The sequence below is a fragment of the Equus asinus genome, chromosome 25 (assembly GCF_041296235.1).
Source record: "Equus asinus isolate D_3611 breed Donkey chromosome 25, EquAss-T2T_v2, whole genome shotgun sequence".
Classification (NCBI taxonomy): domain Eukaryota; kingdom Metazoa; phylum Chordata; class Mammalia; order Perissodactyla; family Equidae; genus Equus; species Equus asinus.
Window position 1 is genome coordinate 16,742,119 of NC_091814.1, and position 24,583 is coordinate 16,766,701.

Here is a 24,583-nt window from a genome sequence, read left to right on the forward strand (position 1 = left end):
TACCCTTGCTGTTATTGTCCTTTTTTAGAATGTTTCTGGTATTCTTGCAATTTTTATTTAATATGAACTTTAAAATTAGCTTGTCAAAATCCACAACAAATACTGCTGGGATATTGATTGGGATCGCATTGATTTTATATATTAATTTGGGGAGAATCAGTAAACTTACAATATTGAATCTTACATTTAGGAACATAAGGGGCCTTGTTCAGATTGCCTGTGTTCAAATCTTATCTCCACCATTTGCTAAATAGACATAAACTTTGGCAAGTTTATTAATCTCCCTAAGCCCCAGTTTCCTAATCTATAAAACTGGGGGTAATGATAACAGCGCCTCCCTCAAAAAATTAAACAATCCTCACAAAGCTCCTAGCAAGATACATGGCACCTGTAAGGAGTCAATAAATGTTCACAATTATTATTATAGCACATGGCAATGGACTGAATGTTTGTCTCAGGATTAATATTTCCCCTGTGAACTGCAATGCCACTTCTGTCATATGTTGAGTTTCTGTTTATTAACTAGTCTGTTTCTGGACTCTTGAATCCATTCCATTTGTCTACATATCTATCCCTGAGCCAACATCATTCATTCATTCAGTATTTATTGACCACCTACAATGTGCAGGTCCTATTTTAGGCACTTAGAATGCATCAGTGAACAAAACAGCTAACGATCTCTGCCCTTATGGAGCTTCCCCTCTAGTGGAATCCCACAATTATCTTAATTATTATAGCTTTAAAATACGTCCTGATTCTTGTTATATGATTGGGCTAGTCCTCTTACTTTGTTTCATTTTTTAATAGTTATGATTAACTCTTTTTAAACACTTTTCGTTTTGAAATAATTCTAGATTCACAGGAATTTGCAAATAAAAAAAATTTACAGGGAAGCCTGGTGTACCCTCCACTCAGTTTCCTCTCAAGATGTTATCCCCAAGGTTTATGCTAACATCTTGCATAACTACAGTATAATGTCAAAACCAGGAAGTTTACATTGGTTCAATCCACAAGGCTTATTTAGATTTCACCAGTTTTACATGCTCACATCTGTGTGTGTGCACGTGTGTATAGTTGTATGCAATTTTATCACATGTGTAGATTTGTGTAACCACCACCACAATCAAGATACAGAACTTTCGCATCACTGCAAGGTGCCCTCATGCTGCACCTGTACAGCCACGCCCACTCCCTCCCTCATCTCATCCCTAACTCCTAGCAACCATTAATCTGTTCTCTATCTCTATAATTTTGTTACTTAAAGAAAGTTATATAAATGAAATAAAACAGTATCTAGCCTTTTGAGATTGGCTTTTTTTCACTTAGCATAACGCCCTTGAGATCCATCCAAGTTGTTGCATGTATCAAGAACCCAGTCTTTTTTATTGCTGAGTAGTATTCCGTGGTATGGATGTGCCATTCACATGTTAAAGGACATTGGGTTGTTTCAGTTTGGGGATGTGATAAATAAGGCTTCTTTGAACATTTGTGTACAGGTTTTGTGTGAATATAAGTTTTCATTTCTCTGGGATAAATGCTCAAGCGTTGCTGACTGCGTTTTTTTTAGAGAATATCTTGGTTCTTCTTGGTCCTTTCCTCTTCTACATACATTTTAGAGTTGGCTTGTCAAAATTATGAAAAACTCTTTCAGGGTTTTGATTGGAATAGTGTTGAATCTATGAGTCATTTGGGAGAGAATTATGATATTAAACCTTTCTTTCCACTGATAGATGTCTCTCTTTTTACTTAGTTCTTTTTTAAACGTCATTCAATAAAGCCTTATGATTTTCTCTCTACAGGTATTGCACTTATATTGTTAGATCTATTCCCAGGTGCCTCTATCAGGAAAGGCTGGTTGTGCTGTGGTAATAAAACAAAGAAAAAAATTTCTCGCTCATGGTACATGTCCATCATGACGCAGGGGCTCTGAGTTTCATTGTCCTCATTTTCATTGTCCACATTTTCCACATTTTCATCGTCCTCACTTTGGAATTCAGGCTGAATGGCGAGCTACTATAGAACATTGCCAGCTGTGTGGTAGAGGGAAAAGAGAACATGGAAATTCTTCCACTTGATAAGGATCAAGGCTGCCCCTGGCCCAAGGAGAGAAGCCCAAGGCGTCCTGCCCTACATACACATACGGATCTATATCATCCCCTGAGGAAGCATACGATGTCCTGACCTGATTTCTATCCAAAGTTATAGGACCACCCAATAACGAGACCCCACCTGCACTGATACCATTTTAACAATTTATTTTCATGATCTTTCCTTGTCTTGTAAAGAAGCAACTCACATACCTATGCCTTATAAATTTAGCTCTAACCCTCAACACATTGCAGCTCTTACTGCCCATGGGTCCTGTCCTCATGGCTACTCCATGCTATTCTCTGAATAAAAGAGCATTACTGCCAGACCTTGAGAGTCTAAGAAATCTTTCTTTCGTCTCCGAGCCTGCATCACAGCGGCTCTTAAGCTTCTGCCTAGAGGTGTGTCACTTCTCACCTTTCATTGGCTAAAGCAGGTCACATGGTCATGGTGAGCTCAACGGTGAGGAAGCTAATACCTCCATCAGCTCCGGTATACCCTGCAGGGATTTTCCTTGATAACCATTTTCCTGGCAGAACACTTCTAGTTTTTAAATTCTCTAACTCCATAGAAAGAATGTATCTTTCAACACAGTGTTTTTGTTCAGTGTTTGTTTGTAGAGTAAAACGTGTATTTATGTCCCCAAGCTCAAATCAACAGCTTTTACAAAACAATGTGTGGGAGAATTCTCCCGTTACATTCCCAATACAATAGGTAGAATGTCAGAACCAGATGTTTTGAGAAGTAAGCCCAGTGTGGACAAAGGGGAGCCACGTAGGGGATATTGCTGGTTTTAAGAGAAGCCATGTTACTTACTGCCTGCCAAGCAACTGTTTGTTAGCGATTGTATTAATTATTGAGGTTTGTAGCATTTTACATCCTAACATGATCAAGTCACTTAGAGGTGTTTTACTGTGTTTAGTTTAGTTTCAGGGAATTGATTAGGGAGTCTGGTTTGAAATGTAGTGTGTTATAATTTTTTCCTTTTAAAATAAATGGGAAATAGGCCTCTGATTAGTATTTTTGTGCAGAATACCTGATTTTCAGGGTTGGGTTGGATTACTGAATTAAACAGAAGGTGCCTGTATTTGTGAGCAGGTTTCACTGTATCTTATATTAGTTGTGACAGTTCTCTTTTTTTTTTTAAAGATTGGCACCTGAGCTAACAACTGTTGCCAATCTTTTTTTTTTTCATCTGCTTTTTTCTCCCCAAATCCCCCCAGTATATAGTTGTATATTTTAGTTGTGGGTCCTTCTAGTTGTGGCATGTGGGACGCTGCCTCAATGTGGCCTGATGAGCGGTGCCATGTCCATGCCCAGGATCCGAACTGGCGAAACCCTGGGCACCCAAGCAGAGTGCGCGAACTTAATCACTCGGCCACGGGGCCGGCCCCAGTTGTGACAGTTCTTAACGATCTCTCTCTAAAAGTCCATTTTCTAACCATTTATTAATGATGTGTAACAATGCATTTGACTGTTGTATATTTATCTTATGTTCAGCCTTCTTTTAAATTCTACAAATTTGTCTACTTATTCCTTTGTATTTTCCATGTAAACAATCTGTCCTGTGAATAATAATAGATTTGACTCTTCCTTTCTATTCTGTATACATTTTATCTACTTTTTTTTTGTCTTACTGTTTTGGGTAAAAACTGTAATAGGGCAAGTAGTGGTTTTAAAACATGTCTGCAAATTCTTTGACACTCCTCCCACAAAGGGAGAATATGAGTTGCCTTAGTGACTTGCTTCAATGAATAATATTTGGCAGAACTAATGCTGTGTGACTTCCAATGCTATGACAAAATACAATATTGCTTTGTGCCACCCCTACCCCCCGTCTCTGTCTGTCTAGCTTAAAATGAAATAATTTTGCCAGAAGTTTGTCAGTTTTCAACAATCAACTTTGGCTTTGTTGATCCTCTATTTTCAATTTCATTACTTTCTCTACTTATTATTTTCTTCCTGCTACTTTCCTTGTATTTATTCTGTTGTTCTTTTTCTATTTCTTAAGTTGGACATTTAGCTCATTATTTTTATCCTGTCTACTTTTTAAATTGTAAGCATTTAAAGTTATTAATTTCCCATCTTTTTTTGTTGTTAAGGAAGATTTGCCCTGAGCTAACATCTGTTGCCAATCTTCTTCTTCTTTTTTGCTTGAGGAAGAGGAGCCCTGAGCTAACGTCTGTGCCAGTCTTCCTCTATTTTGTATGTGGGATGCCTCCACAGCATGGCTGACAAGTGGTGTAGGTCTGCGCCTAGGATCCGAACCCATGAATCGGGGCCACTGAAGCAGAGTGTGCTGAACTTACCCACTATGCCATGGGGCCAGCCCCTTAATTTCCCATCTTTTGATTTTAACATTTTTAATTTCAGCAATTTTCTTTTCTATTTCTAGAAGCTCAGTTTAATACTTTTTCATATCAAGGTCATTTTTATAGTCTTTTATACCTTACCCATGTTTTTAAGTCTTTTAAGAAATACCTATTATATATTTGTTTTTCTTTATATGGTCATTCAATATTGCAGTCTTTGTGAGTCTGATTTTGCTGTTGGTTTTTCTACTGACTCTTTCCTATGGTGTGCTGTTTCCTCATGTATTCTGTAGTTTTCATTGTGATCGCATGTTTGCTGGAAGTGTTCTGTGAGTGATCTCTGAGGGCTACATTAAGGGCATGTTTCTTTAGAAGGGATTCTCTTTTCTTTCTGCTCACCATATCATGGACACTCTAAACTTGGGACCACTTTAAACTCAGTTCTTAGCCTGGAGTTTTTTGGACCAAGCAGGTAGCAGGTAGCAGGTAGACCAACCCTCTGTGAGGGCCAACTTGATGCTTATGAATTATGTGAGGGAGACTTTACCTCACTCCGTTCAGAGCTACATCGTTCTCCTTTTATGAGGCAATTTTTCTTCCTAGCTCATTGTTTCACTGAGAGTATAGCCCTTTGGGGGTGTTGGCTTTATGGAAGGTTTTAAAACCAACTTTCCAGCTTGCAGAGGCACTAAGCTTTGCTTTCTATTTCATAGCATCGTTGATAAAACCAAAGTTCTAGGTAACCGGAGATCATAAGATGCCCGTAGGAAGGTTGCTGGATCCGGTGCTCATTCGCCCTCTGAATTTGTGCTCTTGGTTTATTTCAGCCTCTGAGGAGTTCTCTTACTTTCTTGCCTGCTCAGCTGTGCATATAAAGAAATTTTTTTAAAAAGATTTTATTCACAATTTTTAGGAGTTTTTTTTTTTATGCAGGAGGATGTTTTGTTTTGTTTTGTTTTTAATAATAACTTGTCTTCCATGTTGTCAGAATGGGAGTTCCATTCATTCTTCAACCTACTCCAGGCTACTTTCCATTCCTAACACTTCACTAAAACTCCTCTTGTTAAAGACATCAACCATCTCCATGTGGCCACATTCGATGGACCTTTCAGTGTCCTTGTCTTACTCGACCTCTCAGCCACATTCAGCACATTTCATCAAATCCTCTTTCTTGAAATATTCAAAAAGCAGTTTTAAACAGTATTAAAATTCTCTTCTTGACTTTAAAACTTGTTATTTGTTCCACTCTCAACACTGACACTGAATACATACGTGTGTTAAATATCTATTTAATTGATAGCATTGGAATCAATATAATTCACTGTGAAAGTATTTCCAAAAACTTTTGGCTCCTTTTCTTTCTTTTTTTTTTTTTTTTGAGGAAGATTAGCCCTGAGCTAACTACTGCCAGTCCTCCTCTTTTTGCTGAGGAAGCCTGGCCCTGAGCTAACATCGTGCCCATCTTCCTCTACTTTATATGTGGGACGCCTGTCACAGCATGGTGTGCCAAGCGGTGCCGTGTCCGCACCCGGGATCCAAACCGGCGAACCCCAGGCTGCCGGGAAGCAGAACGTGCGAACTTAACCACTGTGCCACCAGGCCGGCCCCCCTTTTGGCTCCTTTTGTGACAGCTGACATTTGTTTACTCATACAAAATGAAATCAAGCAATATGCTGAGATTAGAATAAATATATAACCAACTTTCAATTTTCTATGAGCATATTATCTACTTTGTGAATTATATATGATGGTACAATACTTTTCCTTAAAGTCATGATCATCCCCAAGCCATTGGTACGTCATTAATAATATGTCATAATTAGCAGAGAATAAGTTTGTGTTGAGGATATTGATGAATAGGCATGGCTAGCCATTGCAGAGAATAAACTCAAAATTCCTTAGGTTGGCATTCAGTCCCTAACTTACCCCTCCAGCCTTATTACTCCCAAGTAAAGTTTACTTTTGCCAACAATATAGTCTATGATCTAGTCTCTTCCCTGAATATGCTTATCTACTTTTCTACCTCTGTATCTTCTTTATTTCTGTGCTTCCCTTCTGGTTTTCCCTCCATTATTCTCACATTTTGCCCAATTTCTATTCTTTCAAGTTGCACCTTTCAAGTTCCTCCTCCATGAAGCCTTTCCAGCTATTCCAATGGTCCCGGGAAGCTTCTGACCTGGCTCTCAATGCTCTGCACCTCTAGTATTCATGCCCTTGTATAGTCCTCTCCCCCTGAGTGTGGGCTGGACCTAGTGACTTGCCTCTAAAAGCAAATGGAATGCAGCAAAAGTAATGAGATATCACTTCCGTGACTTCTGCCCTGCTGGTATTCTCTCTCTTGCTGGCACTCTCTCTTGTCCCTTTGCTTGCTTACTCTGATGTTGTGAGATGCTCTACAGAGAGGCATATGTGGCAAGAAACTGAGGGTGGCCTCAGTGCAACAGCTCATGAGGGACTGAATCCTGCCAATAACCATGTGAGTGAACTTGAAGATCCTTCCCAGCTGAGTCTTCAGATGAGATTGCAGCCCGAGTCGACACCTTGAGTGCAGGCTAGTGAAAGACTCTGAAGCAGAGGACCCACTTAAGCCATGCCTGAATTCCTGACTCACAGAAACTGTGAGATAGTAAATACGTGTTGTTTTTAGCCACTAAGTTGTGGGACAGTTTGTTACACATTAATAGATAACTAATACACCAACCTATATTGATTGTCCCTTCCTTTGAAGGCAAGGTACTAATTATCCATACTGTTTGTTAATTATTATAAAAGACATATATGTGCGTGGTGAAAAAATTCAAATAGTACAAATGGTATAAAGTGAAAAGGAAAAGGCTTCCCTTAACCTCTTCCTGCCAACCCTCTGGGGTAGACATTACCAGTCATTTCTTATGGATCCTTTGGAAGTGTTTTAACACAGATGGGATCACACTATAGCTACTGTCCTACAACTTACCTTTTCACGTAACAATCCATATTTCCATATAGATCTATAACATTTTTAGCAATATAAATTACATTCATTGCTTTTTTTCCTGTTTATGAAAACAATACATGGTCTTAGTTAAAAATTTGATGTATATAGAAAAGCATAAAAAATTTGTTTGCCTGTACTCCTACCATCCAGAGATAAACTTAAGAAGTATGGAACTGAATGTCCACTTTGGTCTGTCCCATGTCCCTTCTGGCCCTCTTCTTCTAGCAGAACCCCTCCCTCTTTCTTATGAGGAGCCATTTAATATGGTCAGTTTGGGCTGATGCTCCCCTCTCAAGGGGTGGTCCTATGACCTAGGTCTGACCAATCAGAACCCTTCTCCACTCTTCTGCCCCTCGATTGGTTCATGGCTGGACATGCAACTCAGCCAGGCAGGGGACCAATCAGAGTCTTTCCTAGCTTTTGCAGGGGGAGCTAGTGACAAAGATGGCTTCTTCCTCCAGCTTGTTAAATTAGGAAGTGGTGAGGGGAGGTTTTCCAGAGGCCTTCTCACCACCACTTGAGGAACGGATGTCTGGAGAATTAAGCCAAGGAGAGAGAAATAAAACTGTAAGATGAAGAGAACAGAGACCTGAGGACATCTCTGGTCCATGCCTAGATCCACTGGAATCCAGAGGCATCCTTGGCCTTTTCAATTTTGGGAGTCAGCAAATTCTCTTTCATTGTTTAAGTTTCTGTCATTTGTATCCAAGGGAGCCTTACCTAATACAAGTATTATATTGACCTTTATTTGAATTTACTAGAAACAAAGCAAAGTTAAAATGAAAGTGGAAGAAGTGCTGAACTCGAGATAAAGCTTTCTTTGAAACAACAGATAGTTTCTAAAAGATCCTTTTAAGTTAAACAAAACATATTATGAAGACATTTTGAGGTTGAGGTAATTGTGTTTTGTAGTTTAACTTGAGGTTTCTTAATGAACATAAGTTTAAGCTTCCAGAACAACTTAGTCAATTGTGTCAAAAGCTAAAAGCCACCTCTGACGTCTAACCAGTCAACCAATGAAACATATCCCCTTAAGCTTTCCTTTTAAGGCAGAACAAACACCTTGCTTTTTCTTCTCCCCAAAGCCCCAGTGCGTGCTTGTATATCTAGTTGTAAGTCCTTCTAGTTCTTCTATGTGAGCTGCCCGCACAGCATGGTCACTGACAGGCAGGTGGTGGTGTTCCACCACCAGGAAACGAACCCAGGCTGCCGAAGTGGTGAGAGTGTGAACTTTAACCACTAGGCATCAGGGCTGGCTCCAAACATCTTTTAAAATGTAAGCCCTAAGCCTGCATTTAGGGCCATTCTTTAAATTATTAGGGAAAGAAATTAATAAGAAATTAATAAGGAAGATACTGATCTATAAACAAAATATTCTTTTATGTGAAAAAAATCCCATATTTCAGGAAAAATAAAAACACCAAAACCAGGAGAAATAATCATAGCTATTGCCTATTGTAGATTTGAAGTGGACTCACTTAATCCAAATGGTTCCAATGCATCATTCAAATGATTCCCTCATCACTCTCTTGTATTTAGCCAGTGTTGAGTAAAGCCGATTGGTGTTGTGTTCTTGGTATCCAATTTCTTTTAATGTCCCAAGGGTTGAAAAACACAATTCTTCTTAGAGAATCTTCAGACTTTTGGGGAAGAGATTTAAGCTAATTTGGTTGTTGGCACCAAATATTCTCCAGTGCATTTTATTCCAGGAAGAATCATTTAATCCATGTTCTATTAGAAGTAACGCAGTTACCACAAGGAAGAACCTATCTTGTCTAATGGCATATTTAATAAAACTAAAACATACTTGATATAACTGTTTTCCCATCCAAGAATGAAGGATGCTCTGCAGTGGAAGTGTGACCATGGTTCCATCGACTTAGAAAAGATCAGCCCCAACCAGGCAGTTGTATGTGGCTTTAGGGAAGCTAACTGAGGGTCCCTGCAGGGTGCATTTATCGATCAAAAGAGCCAGGTGAGGAAAAACTCACTCATGCTCATGTCTCTTGTGGCAGTTACTATCCTGAGAATCCCTGTTACCATAAGCTTTCTCATGATTTCATAATAAACAGTAATTAGGTTTATATAATAATTCATTAGGTTAGCATAAAAATTGTAGTTATAGCTGTCTCTTGGTTTATTTCTTGTCTTCCAATTTTCCAGCTGGCAACGGACCTTGAATAGCTATTAGATTTCTGTATGACAGGCAAAGCTAAAGTGCAATGTGCTGTGAAGGGTCTGGTGGCCCAAGATCAGGCCTTTGAGCCCTGGCCCCTGGTTGCCAGCTCTATGACATCCTTGGTCAAGTCCCAAAATGGCCAGAGCCTCAGTTTCTACATCTGTAAAACTGGGATAATAACATCCTTCTTACTTACTCCATAGGGTTATTGTGAGGATCAAATGAAATAATGGATAAGAAAGGGCTTTGGAAATGGAAGAGGGTGATAAAAATGTTGCTTATTACCCACATAGCATTCTAAATCGTTTCTGAAACATTCCTCCATTCATTAGAACTTATGCACATAATTATCAAAATAACATTTGTACAAGGTGTAATCACTTGTATGCAAATTCAGTATAGCGACTTCCTTACTTAGTTCCTAAGTAAATAACAACAAAAGCAAACACCCATGTGAAAATGTGCAGTTTTAGACATCCAAGGGTAATGGGTTTCCCGGATGGTTTTGGAACTCTGTGTAAGCTAATGGCCTTCATTGCCTGCTGGTAACGATAAGCTACATTTCAGCAAATAGCATGCTGCTTCCTGGAGAGAAATCTTTCACGGGCCTGCTCTTTTCTGGGTGTTAGCAGTCTTTCTCACTTGCCCTGGAGGTTGTGGTCCGGGCTCTCTCTCTGGTTGCTTGCAGCTCTGGCCCTATTGGGTAGTTGGGCCTAAGGTCCTGCTGTCTTTGCGGAAAGAAGCCAGGGAATCACTCCATTTGCTATTTGGTCCCTGTGCCGCCCTGGATGGTGTGGTTCTTTCTTTAAACACTGGTGTCCCAAAGTGGCCAGGCATTTGGTCTAATGATGAAACAGGCCATTTTGTTGATAGCTGCCTTTCAGCCCATTGGCTTGGAAAGGAGAAGCGAGATACCATTTATAGTAGCAAAACAGTATTAGTTATATAAGCCCTCTATGAGGAAAATTGTAAAACGTTGTTGAATGATAATTTTTTAAAAAGGGGTGAAACATTCATGGATGAAACTATCACATCAAAGTTGTAGTTCTAATAAAAGTCTCTTATCCCTGTCCTTGCCCCCTATGGCTCCTCAGAACGCTAAGTCCTTTAGTTCGTCTTCCTTGTCTTCCATCCACTCACCTCTCCCACTCTCGCTGATTCCAGTTGATTCCGAGACTTCCTAATTTCTCTCCTGAATTACTGAAACAGCCTCCTAACTGTTGCTCCTTTCCAATCCATCTTTCCACAGCTGCAGCTGAGTTTAACTTTCTAAAATGCTCATCTGAGCCCGTCACTCCTGCTTACCACCCTCCAGTGACCGGGCACCACCTTTGGAATAGAGGCCAAACTCCACAGCGAGGCACCCCAGGGCGCCCCCTCCTCCCTCTCCGCTCTCCCCTGGCTGAGGTGCTTGTAGTTCCCCAGGAGGCTCTGGCTCCTTCTGCTGAGAACACTTCTGCCTCCTCCCCCATCTCTTTTTCCCCTTTGTCACGTGATGAGCTCCTGCTAATTATTCAGAACTCAAGTTGACTCTAACCTCCTCTGGGAGGCTCAGTGAGCTGCCCTTCCTAATGGCCACAAGGCTCAATTTCCTCATCTGCCGAATGGGGATAATAATACCTACACTATATGGATTTGGTATCTGCCTTGGCAGGTAGGGTAGCCATACAGCCTGGTTCATGCCTGTTGTCCCCAAGTCGTGTCTGGTTAGTGTCCCCTGAGAATGGAAACCAACTACAGCCACATACTTTAATAGGATTAAGAACCAAGATTGCATTAACATGACTTGAACTCCAAGAAACTCCTGCCCACAAAGATGAAGTTGCAAATAGCATTGTTGGTTTCAAGAACTTCCAGAAAATCCATCTTTCTGAACGTAGACTACTCAGCTAGCGCTCCTCAGGGTCATAGCCCCCTTCTCACAGAGAAGATCACTCCTCTGCTTACAGAATGGCTGTTTAGTCCTCCAGGTCAGTTTCACAGCCCTCTCCTTTCCGTACCCACCAGTCCTGAACTATTATGTGAATTTGGGCAATCCCAGTCATCCTCCTGGGCCCCTGCATTGAAAGAGTCAATTTAAACCAGACCCTCCAAACCTTCGGAATATCCCGCCCACGACCTCCTCCTTCTGAGGCACTTCTGAGATGCTGGTTTGTCAAGGTAGTTGTCTCCCTTGGGCATTAAGCAATAAACTCAACTTTGCTGATAGGTTATTTTGACGATCTCTTTGACACCTTTTTTACTCTGAAAAGAATCCTACTTAGGATGATAAATTAAATGATTCCTGTTGTCATAAATTATGTTACCCTATTAATATATGACATTCATTGTTCTCATTTAATCCATATAATAATCCCACGAGGTAGGCATTATTATACGACCATTTTACAGATATGAAAATAAAGGCACAGAGAAGCTCAGAGACTTATCCAAGATCCCACAACTACTATAAGAAGCGGGATTACAAGCCAAGGAATCTGACTCCAGAACTGATGCTGTTTTCAAAAACATAGTTTTCTTTTTAATTTTAAAATTGCAAACCTACAGAAAATTTACTAGTACAAACTCCACCCCCCCCAAACCATTGGAGGGAAAGTTGTCAACCTGATGCCCCATGACCTCCAAATACTTTAGTATTTGTCCTACAAACAAGGACATTCTCCTATATGACCACAACACAGCCATCAAAATCAGGAAATTCACATTGATGCATAACTACCATCCAACCCGCAGACGCCATTTGAGTTTTGTCAGTTGTCCCAATAATGATCTTTATAGCAGAAGAATCCAGTTCAGAAATACCTGTTGCATTTAGTTCTTAAATCTCCTGACTTTCCGTTAGTCTGGAACGTTCTCAGGCTTTCCTTGACTTTTTTGAAGATTACAGGTTATTCTGTAAAATGTTCCTCACTTGGAGCTTGCTGTTTCCTCTTGATTAGATTCAGGTTATGCAGTGCGGAAGTGACGCTGTCCCCCTGCCCAATGGGACAAGATTCTGATTTATGCCATTACTGACAACGTGTGCTTCCATCACTTGATTTAGGTGGTGTCCGCCAGGCTTTTTTCACTAAAAAGTTACTTTTTCCCCTGTTTGTAATTTATATTTTGTGGGGCAGTATTTTATTTGGGATTATTGTTGTTTTTCTAACTTTTTCCCCGCCCCCAGCTTTATTGAGGTATAATTGACAAAAAAAATTGCATATATTTAAGGTGTACAATGTGATGTTTTGATATACGTACACATTGTGAAATGGTTATCACAATGAAGCTAATTAACAAATCCATCGCCTCACAGCTACCAATTTTTGTGTGTGTGATGAGGACACTTAAAATCTACTCTCAGCAAATTTCAAGTCTGCTATACGGTATTGTTAACTGTTAACTGCTATGTGGTATTGTTAATTGTAACATGCTGTACTTTAGATCTCCAGCTTTTATTCGTCCTGCGTAACTGAAACCCGGTACCCTTTGACCAACATCTCATTTCTCCCACTCCCCCAGACCTGGCAACCACCATTCTACTCTCTGCTTCGATGAGTTCTGCTTTTTTAGGTTCCACATATAAGTAAGATTATGCATTATTTGTCTTTCTGTGTCTGGCTTATTTCACTTAGCATAATGTCCCCCAGGTTCACACATGTCAAAAATGACAGGATTTCCTTCTTTTTTAAGGCTGAATGATATTCTATTGTGTGTATATATATACACCACATTTTCTTTATACATTCCTTCATCGACAGATACTTAGGTTGTTTCCATACCTTGGCTATTGTGAATAACACTGCAATGAACATGGAGGTGCAGATATCTCTTTGAGATAATGACTTTATTTCCATTGGATATATACCCAGAAGTGGGATTTCTGGATCCTATGTTAGTTCTAATTTTTTTTTTTTTTTGAGGAAAATTAGCCCTGAGCTAACAGCTGCTGCCAATCCTCCTCTTTTTGCTGAGGAAGACTGGCCCTGAGCTAACATCCATGCCCATCTTCCTTTACTTTACATGTGGGATGCCTACCACAGCATGGCTTGCCAAGCGGTGCTATGCCCGCACCCGGGATCTGAACCGGTGAACCCTGGGGCCACCAAATCGGAATGTGCGCACTTAACCGCTGTGCCACCAGGCTGGCCCCTGTTAGTTCTATTTTTAAGTTTTTGAGGAACCTCCATACTATTTTCCATACTGTACCAATTTGCATTCTGTGGGGTGGTATTTCAAAACTGTGTAAAGATTCTATTCTTCATTGAACTATTTATTTATTTAACTTATTTATATCAGTATAGACTCATTTTTCCTATTTTACTCTATGGGTTGTAATTTATGGCATTATTTACTTTGATGCCCTAATTTTTCTAGATTTGGCCCATTGGGAGTGCCTTCAAGCTGCTTTCCAAATCTTTTTGACATGCTCCATTGTTCTTTTATGGGAGTTCTTGTTTTGGTAGATAGCTAAGTATTTTTTACTTATCTTAAAGACTAGATTAAGTATATATAGAATTCAAGTTAATTGCATTTGCTCAAAGGACGGTATTTTGTGTTAAAATGAAACATCTTCCTGGAATTTTAAATCATGCGGCGTGAACAGCTATAAATGAGAACACCAATTTATCAATGGGAACACTCACAGAGCGTCTGTTATATCAGGAGAAATGAATCCGTTCCATGTTTTCTCCATTAGGAAACTATAATTAGAAACTAAGCCTTTGAACAGCATTTTTTTGTCATTCTTAATTTTCAGTTTCTCATTAAAAAATCCGTATATTTGTTGTTCTGTGAAGATTTATTAATAGTTCTGCAAATTCTCTGCTGTCCTTAGGGAACAGATTGTGCATTTAAATAGTCTTTTCAGGCACTTGAGAGTAAGTCCCTTCCTCCTCTGGGCTCCTGCACTGGGTGCATCCTTATCTGTTTACAGGCTCACCTTCTCCACGAGCCTGTTAGAAGTTCCTCAGAGCAAAGGCTTCATCATCGACACCTTTGCGCCTGGACCTGATTTGGGGCTGCTGTGTGACAGATGCCCAGTAAGTGCTGGTTGGATGGCCAGCTGGTCATGCACTGTGTCTCACTTGTGCCCACAGGATGGCAGCATTTAGTTAAGGCTCTAGCCTCGCTCACTGGTGAGTGGCCCAGCTGTTTGGGAATGTGAAAGTACCTGGTTTCTTTCTGAAATGCAAACAGTACGTTAGTTCTCCTCCTATGAGGGTACGCTCCACAAAATAATGCCAAATATCAGCTGCCTGCCCTCTCTTCAATGTGGGTGTTGGAAGATGACTCTTTGAGGTGAATCACATGATGTCTTTGGACTGTGGGCATCCATTCCTGAAGGACTATCTAGGTCTAGAGTTTCTGTGAGCGAAAACTGAGCAAGCAGGCTGAAATCACTAGCTCATTTCACATACAAGTCATTATATGCAAAGAATTGCTATTTAGAGAAAGAGGAAAAATGAACTATTGAGCACCTTCTGTGTGCTAGGTGCTTTAAGCCAGGGGCTCTCATACGTGAGTGGGCATCAGCACCACCTGGAGGACTGGGGCCCTGCCCCACAGCTTCTGATCCAGTAGGTCTGGGATTCGGCCTGAGAATTTGCATTTTAACAAGTTCCCAGGTGGTGCTGATGCTGCTGGCCCAGGGAATCACTGCTTTCAACAACCACATGTAATCCTCAGCAGTCCTTGACATAGGTATTATCGCCTCCATTTTGCAGATGAGAACACTGAGGCCCAGAAACTTAAATAACTTGCCACACCCCAGCAAGTGGACGTCTGGAATGCGAACCCTGGTCAGTCTGACTCCAAACCTTTGCTCCATCCACTGCACCATTCTGTAAGAAAAAGAGAATGAATTTGAACTTTAGGGGTTTCTCTGAATCATATGGCTCCAAAAAATGAGACAATGCCCAAGACCAGTGTGATGCCTTTACTTTTTAAGAGTTTAGCAATAACAATTAATCTTTGCAATTCCTCTGGTATGAAAGCCATGAAAAAACCTGCCAAACTGAAATAAACAGGTGCACTTGTGTATGAAGGGACATGATGCTTTGCACTATTCATCTAAAATTAAAATGTCTTCAGAAACGAAATATTGATGTTATTGATGTTTTAATCACCAAACTCCAACTCTGAAACTAGAATAGGATGTGAAAATAAGACAGAGGTAAGTAATTATAAAATCCATTAGCTTGCCCATGGAGAGAGAGGACGCAGTTTGTCTATGGAGTAAATGAGGAAATCAAAGCTGGTGGGCTTTTTTGAGAACTGAATCAGAAAATTAATGACTTGGCCACTGGTTCCAGCCACTGCTGAGTCCCCGATGTGTCAGCCTCTGATATATTGAGAATCTGTTCTATATTTATTACTTAGGCACAACTTTCCTCCAACACTCTCCCCCCGATCTCATATAAAAAATTACACCTGATCTCTTAGAGGCAGGGACGGATATCGTTCTCAATATTTGTGGAGATGGCGTGGGACATGGAGGAAGAGGACGGAAAGACAGGGATGGTCTGAGCTAAAGCTGAGGCTTCCTGTCTGGCTGAACAAAACGGTCTCCTCCCTTTGGCTGGGCTTCTGCTTGGCTCCTGTTTCTCCTCTGCAGTCAGGTTTCACCTATCTGATCCAAACTGAACAGGATTGCTCACCCTGGGCTTTAAAAGGCAGCCAAAGAGGCCTTATTAATAGCTCATGAAGGGCAGATGTGGGCCAGCTGGAGGTCCTTACACTTGGGAGGACAAAGCCATGCTGCCCCTTCCAGTCCCAGGTGAGTCTCACCAGCTACCTGCAGTAGCCGTCTCTGCGAGGAAACTTGGTTATTATAACCTATTTGATCCGAACCTCCAGAGCCTGCCCCGGCCCTGAGGCCTCCTGAATCTTTCCTCCTGCCTCCTCCTCCAGAAGGTTACACCATGCACTTGGAACACACAAGTGCCTCTGCCTGGGGGCTGGGTGCTTTCCTGAGAGGCGGGGTCACCTGGCAAGGCGCTTGGAACGGGGAGCGTGGAGACAGCCTGTGTGTCCAGAGGAGCATCACCTAACCCGCCGGCCTGCCCTGCGGCCCCAGCCCCCCAGGAGGGTTTCAGGTCAGGGTTGGGCTTCACATTACACTTCCCAGGGAATGTGGGCTCACAGGGGAAAACAGAGGCTTTTGAGGAATAGAATGCTATAAAATAAAGAACGTAAAGTGAAATGCTTAAACCAGCAGAAGCAAATATAATGCTTGCAAATATTACTTGGTGATCTGGAGGCTGGGAACCACGGCTATCACTGGCTTTGACAGTGGGGCGTGATCCTGGTCCTTCATTTTTTATTATCAACTGAGCTCTAACACATGTTCCTGTGGCACAGAGTATCGCTCTGTCGGCTCAGGGCAGGTATGCTGGGCTCTGTTTCCAGATCCGGGTGGAGGCCACTGCTGCTCCCCCAGCTGGCGGGAACTCCAGTCACATGACTTTCACCCACCAGAGAATGACCCCTCTGCATTAAATTCAGTTTCTGCTGCTGCTCCTTTGACCAGTTGCTCCTCCAGGCCCCCCGGGTGAGTGATATCCCCACAAATCACCCACGTGCTTTCTCCATTTGACATATATGCTTAAAAAAAAAAAAAACCAAACAAACATATATTCTCCAAGCCTTCTCACAGATAGACCCCACGGCAGATGCATCACAAATGTTTGCATTTCTGTTAATTAGAGAACATGTGCAAATAGGAATTTCAGACTTCCACCCCTTCTCTCAAGGAGGTAAATTTGGGTGACAATAGCATCAATAACAAAACTTTGTTAATTGATGTATATACTATTTGTTTTCATAGAGGATTCGCAAGTGCCTTACTATATTAAAATACACGTAGGGGCTGGCTTGGTGGCACAGCAGTTAAGTGTGCATGTTCCACTTCGGTGGCCCGGGGTTCACCGGTTTGGATCCCAGGTACAGACATGGCACGGTGTGTCCCACATATAAAGTAGAGGAAGATGGGCATGGATGTTAGCTCAGGGCCAGTCTTCCTCAGGAAAAAAAAAAAAGAGGAGGATTGACAGGTGTTAGCTCAGGGCTAATCTTCCCCTGCCAAAAAAACCAGGGGCCAGCCCCGTGGCCGAGTGGTTAAGTTCGCACACTCTGCTTCGGCGGCCCAGGGTTTGCCAGTTCAGATCCTGGGCGTGGACATGGCATCCCTCATTAGGCCACATTGAGGCAGCATCCCACATACCACAACTAGAAGGACTCACAACTAAAATATACAACTATGTACTTGGGGGATTTGGGGAGAAAAAACAGAAAAAAAGAGATTGGCAGCAGTTGTTAGCTCAGGTGCCAATCTTAAAAAAAAAAAGAAAAAAAACATAAAAAATACACATAGAAAACCACAATGAGCTATCACTTCACACCTGTTAGAATGGCTATTATCAAAAACACAACAAGTGTTGGTGAGAATGTGGAGAAGAGAGAACTCTCGTGCACTGTTGATGGGAACGTAAATTGGTGCAGTCGCTATAGGAAGCAGTAGAGAGGGTCCTCAAAAAATTAAAAACAGAACTACCGTATGATGCAGCAATTCCACTTGAGCATTTATCTGAAGAAAGTGAAAATGCTACCTTGAAAAGATATATGCACCCCCATATTCATTGCAGCCTTATTTACAATAGCAAAGACATGGAAACAACCTAAGAGCCCATTGAGGGATGCATGGATAAATAAAACGCGTTACACACACACACACACACACGCACACACAAGGGAATATTATTTAGCCATAAAAAGAATGAAATCCTGCGATTTGTGACAACATGGATAGACTTCGAAGGCATTATGCTGAGTGAAATAAGTCAGAGAGAGAAAGACAAATACTGTATGATCTCACTTATATGTGGCATCTAAAAAAAGCAAAAACAAAACCAATCCAACTCACAGATACAGAGAACAGATTGGAAGTTGCCAGAGGCAAGGGTGTGAGGTGGGTGAAATGGGTGGAGCGGGTCAAAGGGTACAAATTTCCATTTATAGAATAAATAAGTCATGGGGATGGAATGTACAGCACAGTGACTATAGTTAATAACACTGTTGCATATTTGAAAGTTGCTAAGACAGTAGGCCTTAAAAGTTCTCAACACGAAAAAATTTTTTTCTAACTATGTATGGTGACAGATGTTAACTAGACTTATTGTGATGATCATTTTGCAAGGTATACAAATACCAAATCATTATGTTGTATACTTGAAACAAATATAATGTTATATATTAATTATACCTCAATAAAAAAATAAATACATATAGGGGCTGGCCCAGTGGTGCCATAGTTAAGTTTTCACCTTCCGCTTTGGCGGCCTGGGGTTTGTCAGTTCGGATCCCGGGCATGGACCTACCCACCGCTTATCAAGCCATGCTGTGGCAGGCATCCCATATATAAAGTAGAGGAAGATGGGCACAGATGTTAGCTCAGGGCCAATCTTCCTCAGCAAAAAGAGGAGGATTGGCGGCGGATTATAGCTTAGGGCTAATCTTCCTCCAAAAAAAAAAAAATAGAATAGAATATATAAAAGAAAAGAAAAGAAATCAAGTGATTCACGAACCATAACTATTCTCTGCCTCCATTTTCTTATCTCTAAAATAGGGGTAATAAGATCCTTGTCACAAGATTCCAATGGGGTGTGAAGGACAAGCCGTTTGTGAAGACATTCTCCAAAGGGTGGTGCACGACACAGTTCCAGCCTCGGGAACCATTCAAGAACCCGGACCACTGTTGCTTGGCTGATTCTCTCCCTCCCTACTTCCTTCCTTTTAAAATTAATTCATACTTCAGCTAATATTCATTGAGAGCCTACTAGATGGCATCTATTGTGCTAGGTGTTGGGGATGCAAAGATGCAAGACATGGATCCTACAATCAAGGAACTTGACATCCAGTGTCCAGTGGCCCACCCAAGAGTAAAGGCCATCTCAATGTGACTCGCCCAACACAAACAAAGCACAACCTGGTGAACTGGAACGGAAGTGGGCTCTGAGGTCAGGCAGAGCCCGTGGGAATCCCAGTCTGCTTTCTCCCTCTGAGCCTCAGATCCTTCACTGTAAACTGTGACTAATAAGAACTATCTTTCAGGGTTATTGTGAAGGTCACTTGAAATGTTGCCAGAGAGACATAATAGTTAACATTTGTCGACGAAAATAATCCATAACCAATCTATAAATGAAAATTTGGGTGAGTTTATTCTGAGCTTAAATTTTAGGATTATAACCCGGGAGAGTCTTTCCAGAAAGGAACAGAGCACTCCAAAGAAGTTGGGGTACACAGGGTGGTTATATATCCTCAAAGAGGGTGTCTCACATATGATTGAAATGTCCCTCCCACAATAGTCACAAGATTGCCCTGTCTGCACAGCGCTTGATGGACACAGCAGGTAGTGGGTCTGCTATCTTGGTGGGCGTAGCAGGAGGCAAGTCTATTGTCTCAAACTGGGCGGTCACAGGAGAGCGCAGCAATCAGCTTCTAGCCTAAGGAAAGATACTTAATCCTGAAGGAGATGCCGATGTTGGGAGGGGTAGGGAAGTTACACCTTTAGCTCAAGGGCCTTTGTTCTTGCCATAGGGAATATCTAAAGCAGATATACAATGCATGCTCAACAGCCACGGTCAGGCCCTTTTGGAAAGACAAGGTCAGGCCGAATTAGGTTTATACCAAATGGCTTCCTCATATTCTCCAATATATCCTATTGCTTGCCATTTTTATTTGTCACATTTATCAAACACTTACTCTGTGCCAGGCATTTTTCCTATGTTAACTCGTTCAAAACTCACTACAACCCTAGGAGGTAGATACTCTTATCGCCCTTATGCCTATTTTATTGAGACACAGAGAAGCTGAGTGACTTGCCCAAGGCCAGGCAGCTAGTCAGCAGCAGAGCCTGGTCCTGGAGCCCATGATCTCAGTTGCTACTGAACCTGGCTTCTCTGCCACGGAGAATCACCTGTGCATGAGAATCACGTGTGCGGCTGTGGGACAAGATGAGCGCTTCATTCTCACCCCAGGAGATGTGGACGCAATAGGTCTGGGATGAGGTTCAGGAATAAGCAGCTTCTGAGAGCTCTCTGGGTGATCCTGATGTGCAGGTTGAGAACCAGTGGGTGTTTAGAGAAACAGTAGTGTTATCATCAGAGTAAGGGAGAATGGAGAGGGCTTCAGAGAAGTGGGTCTTGAAGGACGTGGTAGTTTTTTCGCCAAATGTAGGTCAGGGGCTCTCCAGACAGGAGAAGCAGCACGTGCAAACCCATAGTGAATACAAGCATACGAAACCCAGCCGTGTGTGTAAGCGCGAGACAGGGTAAGTGATGAGGGAGGGAGGGAGGGAGGGGTGAGGAAAGGAGGATGCAGGTAGAGACAAGGGAGGAGGCTGGGAAGGTGGTGTGGGGACCTGGAAATGGCCACCCCAAGATATGTCTCTTTGGCATGAGGATTATTTGAGGCTGGTTTCTTTGCAGACAGGAAAGCAACTGAAAAGTAGAACTTGCTTACCCTTTTGTTAAGAGATATTTATATTGTAAAGGAAATCTCCATCTGTAAAGATGACCTTATCTCTAGAAACTCTTATCAAGGACTGAAATCTGCATAATAATCTTATTCCTATTTCTGGTAACCTCCCTTAACTGACTTCCCTCCTCCTCCCAACGTTGGCATTTCTTTAAGGATTAAGCATCTTTCCTTAGGCTAGGAACTGGTTGCTGCGCTCACCTGTGACCGCCCAGCTTGAGACAACAGACTTGCCTCCTGCTACGCCCACCGAGATAGCAGACCCGCTACCTGCTGTGTCCATCAAGTGCTGTGCCGACAGGGCAATCTTGTGACTATTGTGGGAGGGACATTTCAATCCTATGTGAAACATCCTGTTTCGGGGTATATAACCACTCTGTGCACCGCACTTCTTCAGTGCCCTTTCTTCCTTCGGGAAGAAAGGCCCCGGGCCATGGTCCTCATAGAGCTTTGTTTAATTTTCTCCTGCTATTCTGTCTCATGTGAATTTAATTCGTCCTCCGGCCAGATGAACCCACATTAGGTAGAGGAAAAGTCTTCCTCCCCTACAGTTGGTTGGGGCCACCGTGTGACAGGATTAGAAGTCATGCTAAGGAATGAGGACTTTATTCTGCAGACAGAGCAGCTGATGGATTTTCATGCAGGGCAGAACATAATTAGATCTCTAGATGGTCTCAATCTCAAAGCTCATCTTTTTGATTCCAAGACTTTCAACATATTGAAGGAAAATGAACGTAAGCAGGAAAAGGAAGATCGCAATTTATAATTAATTTAGCCAGAAGCATCATAGCACTTTTGGTGAGAGAAGAGAGTAGACTGTTGAAAATTGAATGCACTGTGAAGTGGCTATTATTTCACTGACTTACCTCATTTTGAAGCAAAAGGAGGAAGAAAGTATTTTCACAGCACAGGATATGGAGGCACAATTGCGGGGAAATCACTCTCTGGGCCTGGCCTTCCCTGGAGGGGTGGGGGTGGGGCAGGCGGCAGAGGGGCCCATCGCCCGCAGGCTGGGTATGCGAGTGTGTGGCGCTCAGCAGGGCTGGGGGGGCGGTGAGGTCCTTCTACCCAGGAACGAGGGGCTGCTGCCTCCCCAGGCCCCATGGTTCTCCCGAGTGTTCCCCGCCTCCCTTTGAATGCTCTTCTTTAGAGACACCAACCTCTGTAAAACTAGTTTGGGAGGAGATGTTTGTCAGTACTCATGATTTCTTGATGATTGGGAGGATTGTCAAGATGGTGCCTCTGAGGCAGTAAAGCCTCTCTTTAATCACAATGCGTGGTGTGCCTTGGACTCCCGGGTGTAATCTGAGCAGTGTGAGCCACATTCTTGATTTGCGGCCCCTGGGACACTATGTTGGGATTTCCAGCCCCCTTTATTTTATGCTGGCCGAGTCAATTGAACAGAGGCATGGCAGAGACTAGAATGCACCAACATTAGAAGCAATGATTGAGTAAGTCAGCTCCCCCTGGGTAAAACACAACGCTTGGAAATAAGGACTGTACCCGCAGCAGGAGACTGGCTAGCCACGTGCCCATGGGAGGCGACCGCACACGTGTTAGCACATTTTATCTTCACAGCAACCCTCTGGCAGGAATACTAAAAGTCTTCCCATTTTACCGATGGGGAAACTGAGGCTCAGAGTTCTTCTTTCTCATAGACGTTCACCAGCCCGTAAGCACCTAAGTCAGCCTAAGAAGCCGGTCTAGCTGACTCAAAAGCCAGGTGTTGGGTAATTAAATTGTTCTTGATTAAACCAAACATCCTTGGCGGGGCTCCTTTTCCTCCATGCAAACCTGCAAGGACTGCTTTCTCCTTCCCTTCTCCTCAGCTTTCAGAAGCTTGTGCCATGGGCTCAAGGTCAAACTTCTCTGGAGATGAAAGCCCTGCTCCTAACTGAAGGTGTGTGGATGTCATTTATGGGCATCTCTTTTGTTCTCTAAAGTCCAAAACAGCATCAGAAGCTTACAGAGGTGCATCTTCAGCTTTGCCCTGTTTTCTGAGATGTGAGGTCATTCCTCCTACCTACCTGAGGTGTTACCACTGCTCTTTATGCCAACCGGTCGGACTGGACCAGAGGAAAAGCCTGGCATCTTTTGGGGTCTGCTTTCTTAACTTTTTAAAACTATGAAGTGTAGCAGGTCTACCAAAGAGTGTATAAATACATCTCTGTACAGGTTAAAGAAGAAGAATACAACAAACACCTGTGTCTTGTTTACCCAGATTGAAATCTAGAAAATGTTCAGGAGTTTAGAATTCCCCTGGCACCCCTCCCCAGTCCCATCTGTTTTTTTCCCCCATGACACACCAATGTCTGTATCTTTAAGCAGCACATTATTTAGTTCTGCCTGGTTTTGAATGTCATATCCCAGGCATACACAATGTGTATTCTTCCTTGGCTTGCTTCTTTCCTCAATATTATGTGACCGGGAGTCATGCCTGCTGATGCACTAGGCTGTAGTTCATTGATTTCATTTTAACGGCTGTGTAATATTCCATTGTGTGACTATCCATACTTTACTCATTCTATTCTTGTGTTGGGTTGATTCTAGTGGTATTTTGTTTGTTTTTTTACAAGTAATACTATGTCATTGGGTACACACATACTCGACTTTCCTAAATAATGCCAAATTGTTTTCCGAAGTGGTTGTACCAATTTGCAGTTCCACTAGCATTGCATGAGTGTTCCAGTTGTGCCACAGACTCACAACACTTGGTATTGCCTGATTTTCAAATTTTTTCTGTCACTTTATTGGACATGAAATAGTAACTTGCAGTTTTGTTTGCATTTCCTTTATCACTAATGAAGTTGACTTTCTTTTTATGTTTATGGACATTTGTGGTTCCTTCTCTGTGAAATTCCTGTTTCTTTCTTTTCCCTGTTTTTTTTTTTGTTTCTTTTGGCTTTCTTGCCTTTGTAAGTTATACAAGTTACAACTCCTTTCTCTTTTCAGACAATATGGAATAGAAGGTCTTAATCTTAATATACTCAAATTTGTTGATCATTCCTCCTATGGTTTGAGCTCTTGAACTCTTGTTTAAGAAATATTTTCTATTATCTTCAGAAAGTGTCACAATTTTTCTTTACATTTGTGATTTTAATCCAACCAGCATTAATTTTTGTATATGAATTTAGATAATCACTGTTTCAGTGCCATTGATTGAATAGTCCATTATTTTCCAACTGATTTGTAAGATCAGCTCTATAATACATCGAGTTTCCATAAGTGTATGAGTCTGTCAGCGCTCTGCTATGTTCCTTGGTTCCGTTTGTTTTCCTTTCCCTGCACAAAACCCACATTCCCTTATTTACTAGAGCTTTGCGACAAACAGTCTTGGCAGACACTAAGTCCTCCTACCTGTTCTTCAGAAAGGTCAAGGCCTCTTTCGTTTTTGTATCAGTGTTCTCGCGTCCTACAAAAAAACCTATTTGGATTTTCATTGGCATTGCATTAAATTTATAGATTAATTTGGGGAGAACAAACATATTTACAATCTTGAACATGGATATTTTC

At 41.9% G+C, this 24,583-nt stretch overlaps 1 protein-coding gene across 1 annotated transcript in view; it reads right to left on the reverse strand.

The window, feature by feature from the left end:
• Positions 1-12,122: 12,122 nt before the first annotated feature.
• KCNN3 (potassium calcium-activated channel subfamily N member 3) overlaps positions 12,123-24,583 on the reverse strand; it is a 178,937-nt gene continuing 166,476 nt past the window's right edge. The window contains exon 10 of the mRNA XM_014837099.3: positions 12,123-15,378. The gene's annotated coding sequence lies outside the window, so the exon portion shown is untranslated. The remainder of the gene's footprint in view (positions 15,379-24,583) is intronic.